Consider the following 8,594-nt stretch of genomic DNA (forward strand, 5'->3'; position numbering starts at 1 on the left):
AAGGTGTTGGGTGCTGGAACAGCCTGCGGACAGCCGCCAGGCGAACACCCCTCCTGGGCAGGAGAGGCGCAGGACGATCGGGTCCAGCTGCGGGTCCCCTCTCCAGTCCGCTCTTTCCCCGGCAGTGCCGCAGTTACTTATTCTTAGCACACAGCATTTTGTTATTCCCATCAATCACTTCCATGAACATTAACCACTACAAAATTTAGCTTCTCTGACCAAAGTATAGACTATCACTAATGTATGGACATAAGTATTTATAAGGAAATTTTATCTATCTATCTATCTATCTATCTATCTATCTATCTATCTATCTAATCTGTCTATTAAGCAAATTATCCATAGTATTTTTACCTAAAGGACCTGACAGCCTTGGAGTTTGATTAGCTTTACCCTAACTGGTATGAATGTCCCCTGTGAAGATGACCTCAAATTAAGTCAGAAAGAAGTGGTTAGCCCCTGTGCTGGATAGTTTAAAGTCAACTTGAAACAAGCTAAAGTCACTTGAGGAATGGAGTTCTCAATTAATAAAATTACTCCATAAGATCAGGCTATAAACAAGCCTATAGGGCATTTTCCTAATTGCTGGTTGATGAAGGAGGGTCCAGACCATTGTGAGTGGTACCACCTTTGGTTTAGTAGTCCTAAAGTCTTTATGAAAGCAGGCTGAGCAAGCCAGAGGGAGCAAGTCTTTCTCTGCATTAGCTTCTGCCTCTCAGTCCCTGTCCTGTGTGAGTCCATGTCCTGATTTCCTTCAGTGATGAAAAATAATATAGAAGCATACGACAAGAAAACCCTTCTTCCCCAAGCTACTTTGATCACAGTGTTTCATCACTTAGAAGGTCCCTGAAGGTGTCATACAGGAAAGCAAACCCCACTAAGAGATAAGAATAAAAGCGAGGTGAAGATTGCCTTTGTCAACCTAGATTACACTTTGGAGATGTAATAAGAGGTAGTGTATTCCCAGTGTATTTAAACCCAGTATAACTTGAAAACAAAACAAAACAAAATGTTTCTTGTTGTAATACAATCTCCATTGCACAAGGAAGTGTAATTATATTGAAATTCAACTCAGGGTACACAGCATTTATTCCAAGATGTGTTCTAGAGAAATGCTACCTATAGTAACTTAAGGACATTAAGGACCTAAGGGTCTTAATCACTTTCATTTCTCAGCTTTTTGGATGGACTTACAGATTTTCCATCTTTCTCATTGGAAAGACAATTGCTTAGCATTTCCTCTGAAAATCTGAAACCACAAGGACCTTAATGTTATGCTCTCAACACATCAAAGGCATAGTAGCCATAACTGAGATGGCCTTATAGCATTCATACTAGTACTGCACGGTGGATACATCTTGCCTTCATGAGTTATAGCTGAGGAAGACTAAACTTAACCAGAATTCTACATTTCACATTCTCACATTATGAAAGTGAGAACCTAGCTATCAGGGAAGAACCTAGGGGGAAAACTTATAGACACTAAAATTATCAGAAGCCACACTCTTTAAGCTTTAGAATATTGTCCATGTGGAACAGATATTTTCACTTTATATCACAGGCCGTCTTTGCCTTAAGAAATTTCCTGTGAGAAAACCAAAACAAGAAAATGAAAAGAGGAGCATATCATTTCTTACATCATAAGTCATATGTAAAAAAACTTTTGGCAAACTGCATCACTAAAATACAAACAAAAAACTTATGTAAATATAAATCAATTTAACATAATTGTGAGTCCAAACCCTAGTGTGAAAATTTTCAAAAACACTTGTTTCCCTAATAAAAATATTCAGAAAGAAATTCTCATGTATTCATTCATTTATTGAAACTGTATGTTTCAGAGACTTTCAGTAATAACAATCTAGTACATGTAAGCTTCACAGAAGGCACTAACTACATTGTAGCTCTTTGTTGGTTGGTAAATAACATTCAGACAAGCTGAAGAAGCCCTGATATGAGATGCCAAGTTGATACATGTGGCTGTTTTGCTGAGTAATATGGAAACATAGTTTCACTGCACCATGTCTCATCTCTGAGTGTCTAACCAGATTTAGCATGAAGACATGGTAAATACATGATTTGTAGATTGCTGAAACATATTTAATTCCTTAATTCCCAAATCTTGTGAGTGGTTCCTTATGTGGTATAAAAAAAAAAAAAACATAATTAAGCTAAAGGTTTCATCTTGAAAAGATGAGATCAGTCTGTTTTATCTTAGTGATGGCTCAATCCAAATGTCCTTATAGAACTCACAAGGAAAATGTGGAGAAGGGCAGAGACTCAATTGGAAAAACCATTGGAAGAACTACAACATTCACATATGAACAAAAAATTATGTAAATGTAAATCAATTTAACATAATTGTAATTCCAAATCCTAGTGTGAAAATTTTCAGAAACGCTTGTTTCCCTAATAAAAATATTTTATATGTATATACATATCTCACCAAATGGTCCATACAATTTTATATATATATATATATATATATATATATATATATATATATATATATATATACAGACCAATTGTAGATTTAATATATTTTCTTTACTGTCCTCTCACTGGCTTCTGATAAAATCAGTCCTTCATCAGTAAAGTTCCTTTTGGGTTTGAACAGATTTGGAAATCCAATATTTAGTTCAACATCAATCAGGATTCTAATTTTGTTACAGAGTGATTATGAATTAAACCATATACTGAAGTTATATAATGTCTAGTGATGAATGTAAAGAGTATTAGAAGAAATTCTAAGTAAAAGCTAAGCTCAGAATGGCACAGAGAGTAGGGACACAAATGTTTTCAGCTGTTGCTCCCATACGTTCCCTTTCTAAGCCAAACACAATGGACTGTAATTAAACACAAAGAAAAGCTAGATGATAACTAAATCTCTGCATGAGAACTTTCTGACATAAGCCCCTGCTGGTGAGTGTCATGTCTAGAGCAGAGCAGCATCTGTCCTAGCATTTCCTTTCATCACACATTAAATAAGTCTTTTACTTATTTAACATTCCCATGCATTCAGAATTACTGGAATATGATGATTAATTCCTTTCTCTTGGTTAATAGACCTGAAATTATATCCCAGTTGCTTTGCACATAAAGGTGACTAAATAACTAAAAACAGGGGAGGCTCCTTTCTTAATAACACATTTGGTAAGATTCAGCAAACCTAATTTCTTTCTTTCTTTCTTTCTTTCTTTCTTTCTTTCTTTCTTTCTTTCTTTCTTTCTTTCTGTCTGTCTGTCTGTCTGTCTGTCTGTCTTTCTTTCTTTTTATTTGTTTTATTTATTATTCAATTTTTTTTTTTACAGTCCAGACTTTATTCCTCTCCTGGTCCACCCTCCAACTGTTCCACATCCCACACCTTGTCCCCATCCAATCTCCAAGAGGATGCCCCCCTACCCCACTAGACCTCCCCACTCCCTGAGGCCCCAAGTCTCTCTAGGGTTAGGTGCATCATCTCTGACTTAGTCCAGACCTTGCAGTCCTCTGCAGTATATATTGAGGGCCTCCTATCAGCTGCTGTATGCTGCCTGGTTGGTGACTCACTGAGAGATCCTGGGGGTCCAGTTGAGTTGAGACTGCTGGCCTTCCTATAGGGTTACTCTGCTCCTCAGCTTCTTCCAGCTTTTCCCTAATTCAATCACAGGGGTCACCAGCTTCAGTCCACTGGTTGGGTGTAAATATCTGCATCTGAGTCTTTGAGCTGCTTGTTGGGCCTTTTGGAGGACAGTCATGATAGGTCCTTGTTTGTAAGCCCATAATAGCATTGGAATAGTGTCAGGCTTTTCAGCCTCCCCCTGAGCTGGATCTCAGTCTGTTACTGGAACTCCTTTTCCTCAACTTAAAACCAATATTCCTCAAACTATTCCATAAAATAGTAACAGAAGGGATACTACCTAACTCATTATATGAAGTCACAATTACTCTGATACCTAAACCACACAAGGACCCAACCAAAAAAGAGAACTTCAGACCAATTTTACTTATGAATATTGATGCAAAAATACTCAATAAAATTCTTGCAAACCAAATCCAAGAACACATCAAAACTATCATTCACCATGATCAAATAAACTTCATCTTAGGGATGCAAGGTCTGTTCAGTATATGAAAATCCATTAACATAATCCACTATATAAACAAACTCAAAGAAAAAAAATCACATGATCATCTCCTTAGATGCTGTAAAAGTATTTGACAAAATACAACAACCCTTCATGTTAAAAGTATTGCAGAGATCAGGAATTCAAGGCCCATACCTAAACATAATAAAGCAATTTACAGCAAACCAACAGCCAATATCAAATCAAATGGAGCAGTACTTGAAGCAATCCCACTGAAATCAGGGACCGAAGCCTGGAAAAGAAACATCCACATGTCTGTCACAGTCAACAAATAACTTTGAGCATTGAAATTAACATATTGCCCAGGTCCAAGGGGACTATGAAAATAACATGTATAGATAGTTCTTTCTATTCAATGCACTTGCACAAACCACATATGGACATGCATACAAACAAGCACACATATGCACACACATAAACAGACATATATACACAAACATGCATACATGTAGACATACATGCACATACACATATAGACAAGGATGCCCACTGTCTTCAATAAAGTACTTGAAGTTCTAGCTAGAGCAATAAGACAACAAAGGAAGATCAAAGGGATACAAATTGGCACATCTGATTTCTTATAATTTTTTTTATAATGGCACTGTGATTTCTGGGAGGGCTCCACACTGATTCTTCCTCCACAGCTGCTCATTCATTGCTTTTATATGCAAACCAAAATAATTACGTTCAACTGGGAACATTCAGAAGTATTTCTTTAACTTCCTTAAATAAAAATACAAAAGACCTCAGACCAAATTAATTTGAATACAGTATAAGGTAATTTTAATAAAGCACTCGAGGGGCTAGTTTCTAGGAATGTCTTCTAAGTCTCTTTGCTTAGACCATACTTTCTCAATTAGAATTAGCTGACCATCCTATAAAAAATTGATTTCTCTCTGTATGTGTACATATGTATGTATGCATGCATATGTGTATATATGTGTGTGCATGTATGTATACATATATGATGTGTGTATATATATATATATCTGATTATATATGTACATATATGTGCGTTTGCATGTATGCATGTCTATATGTCATTTGTGCAAGTGCATTGAATAGAAAGAATTATCTATACATGTTATTTTCATAGTCCCCTTGGACCCAGGCAATATGTTAATTTCAATGCTCAAAGTTATTTGTTGACTGTGACAGGCATGTGGAGCTTTCTTTTTCAGACTTCAGGCTTGTTTAGTGAACTGAGAGTTTAGTCTCCCTGGTATTTTAGTTGTGATGAAAGTTTACAAGACCTTCACAGCCTGTAATAATACATCTAAGCCTTGTTCTAAATGTAGCTGCTCTCATATTTCCTTCCGCAGACAAGACACACTTAACAAAAGAGCTGAATTAAATAAAATTTAAGAAAAGAAAAGAATGGACATCTGAGAAAAAAAATAGGATTCTCCCTACCAGTTCTGAAAGGTCTACCACATACTTTAGGTGCCCTCCTCTCTAACATACATGATAGCAGATGACTTGGGGGGGGGGTGTGCTTAATTTCTTAAAATAAATGAGAAGACTTTTCATGGCTTTGTTTACCCCAGGTACTTCATAAACCTTCCTGTTGCCCTCACTTACTAGTCTTGCTGATATGAAAGTCTGAAGGAATTGTGAGTCCTAGCTGTGGTTCTTCACCTTAGAAGAGACAGTATGTGAAGAGAATAATGACTCTGAAGGCTGTCAGAGCTGAAGGATAAGGAGCTAGAATGTTTCCAACGCATCCTGTCACTGACATTTAGTCCTTCACCATGTTTTCCCTTTTTGTCCTAGAAAACTCATGTGACACTAAACCTCATACCATAGGCAATATAATGCAGCTCCTTGTTTGGGGATAGAGGTTTTGAAAGTCACTGTATTTGATGAGTTTCAGTAAGGCAAAAGGTGCCAGTTAGTAAAGGAAATCTTACATGAGAGAAACCTGAATGGATTAGTTTTAAGTCCATAAAAACCCCAACAATGGAAGTGCTGATAACAATGTTCTAAATATAAGGACTTTGTCCAGATAAACAGAAACCTAAAGGTAGGTTCCTGTTTTTCAGGAATCTCTCTTAATCAGCCCCAATATGTCAACTAACTTAGGCAAGGGCACCTAGCTCCTGGTCTGTTTGAACATCCCGTATCACTCAAAGACAATTGCCCTGTTGACTGTCATACATAATTCAGTTGCTTTCTCACCGTTTTGCTATTTTTCTGACTCCCAAAAGAAAGATTTGGCAGTTTGAACACCAATAAATCTTTCTAGGCATGGAATAGTCTAGTTAGGTTGTTTCACCATGAGTACTTACAGCTAGTGATGAAGTTTCTCACTACCAGTTCTGTGAAATCACATGCACTCAAACTACACTATAGCCTTTACAGTAATCCCCAGTGTGTGTGTGTGTGTGTGTGTGTGTGTGTGTGTGTGTGTGTGTGTGAGCTTACCCACTTTGAAATGTGTTATGGCAATGTATAGCCATAGACAAAGGATGCTTAAAAGTTATATATGAGCCGGGCATGGTGGCGCACGCCTTTAATCCCAGAACTTGGGAGGCAGAGGCAGGCGGATTTCTGAGTTCGAGGCCAGCCTGGTCTACAAAGTGAGTTCCAAGACAGCCAAGGTTATACAGAGAAACCCTGTCTCGAGTTATATATGGAGCACAAAATAGAGTTTTTACCACAAGAACAGGAAAATGGAAAGAAACAATTAGTAAACACTGCCTTCTTTTAAAGAGCTAAGCTCTTCTAGATTAGGGTCACACATCACACTGTGATGCTCAATCTTAAAGTCACACTTCAATGAACCATACTTACCATGCTTCATGCTTATGACGCCGTTCCCCTTGATTTCTTTTCTGCTGGGTTGCAAAGCAATTGAGCTTGGGTACTGACATTGATTAAGTGCATGAGAGCCATGTTTTACTCTGACAGATGCTAGGCCTCTGTCAACAAATCAATGTACTTTTCCCTTTTCATCTTAACTCTCCTGTTAGCATCCTGCTGATACTGGAGATGAAAAACATCTCTATTACTGCCTGCTGATTGACCGTTTAGAGATTTGGCAATCACATAAAGCATATTTTTTATTTTTTTTTATTTTTTTTATTTTGTGACAGAAAAAAAAAACAACTAACCTTTCATTCTAACCACTTTTCATGCACAAATAGTAAAATTTCCTAGTATTCTGTGGAATGGGGTAGTTGGACCTATGATTCAGAATCACAGGAAATAAAAAAAGTAACTTTCCTTCCAGGTAGAACAACAATGCCCATCCAAACTCCTGTAGACATTTTAGCAAGGTCACACAATGAGCCCCAGGGTCACATATTGAGCTCCCGCTGTCTGGGTTAGGTAGTCATTCTGAATGGCATTCTACATACACAGGACTTATGACTATGTATAATCAGAAGATATTGCCAAAGCTCACCCCACTCCCCCTGGCACTGGAAGAACATTAGAAACAAGATGGCTGCAAATCTAGAACTACTCATTGCAACACTGAGCAGAAGTGAATGTTTCATAAACATACTGCTTAAAACAACAATCACCTCCTGCCTCCTATCTCCAAGTGTAAGGCTTGAGCTTGAGGACTGAATTTGCCCTTGTAGAATGAACATTTAGGATATTTATGGGGAGTGAGAAATTGCTACTTGGTGAAAAGGCAGAAAACTCAAGGACATTTTATATGCTTCTGTGTCTTACTTTAAGCCCAAAATAAAAGAAATACCTGGGATGGGAAATTTCCGTCATCCTTTTCAGATCATTTTGTTAATCTTGACAATAATGATGGTGAGCTTTACTCTTTAGACTTCTCTTCTGTCCTGTGTCTTCACATCTTCAACTGCAAGTATCTCAATCTCTTACCACAGTTCTGTCATCAAAGCTTTGAGATAATCTGTCATTTTGTTTTGTTTTGTTTTGGTTTGGTTTGGTTTGGTTTGGTTTGGTTTTTTTCAAGACAGGGTTTCTCTGTATAGCTCTGGCTGTCCTGGAACTCACTTTGTAGACCAGGCTGGCCTCAAACAGAAATCTACCTGCCTCTGCCTCCCGAGTGCTGGGATCAAAGGCGTGCATCACCACGCCCAGCTAATCTGTCAGTTTTTATCCACACTTTATAACGATAATTCAAATAGTTTCAGTCTCTCATATTATAAGTGACTCCTCTGCCCTTCGCTTACTTTGCCTGTGGTTATGGGAAATTATTTTTAAAACTTTTATGATTAAACATTTCAAACTTAGAGAACAGCAATGGAAATAATGAAATATCCTTATATGGCCACCAATTGGTTTCAAGAGTTTCCAATTCATGACTGTGATACCTTTGTTTACAGGAATTTGTGTTGACTGTTGCTGTGATTCCCAATGCTGAGCTACTCTACCTCTTAGAATTTTCTAGGTGATAGAAGATAGTAGAGAAAGATACAAATTTTGTTATTCATAACAAGCCCTTTCAGTCATATATGAGTTTGTGTGAATGATAGCACTTTC

The sequence above is a fragment of the Mus pahari genome, chromosome 6, assembly GCF_900095145.1.
Source record: "Mus pahari chromosome 6, PAHARI_EIJ_v1.1, whole genome shotgun sequence".
NCBI lineage: Eukaryota > Metazoa > Chordata > Mammalia > Rodentia > Muridae > Mus > Mus pahari.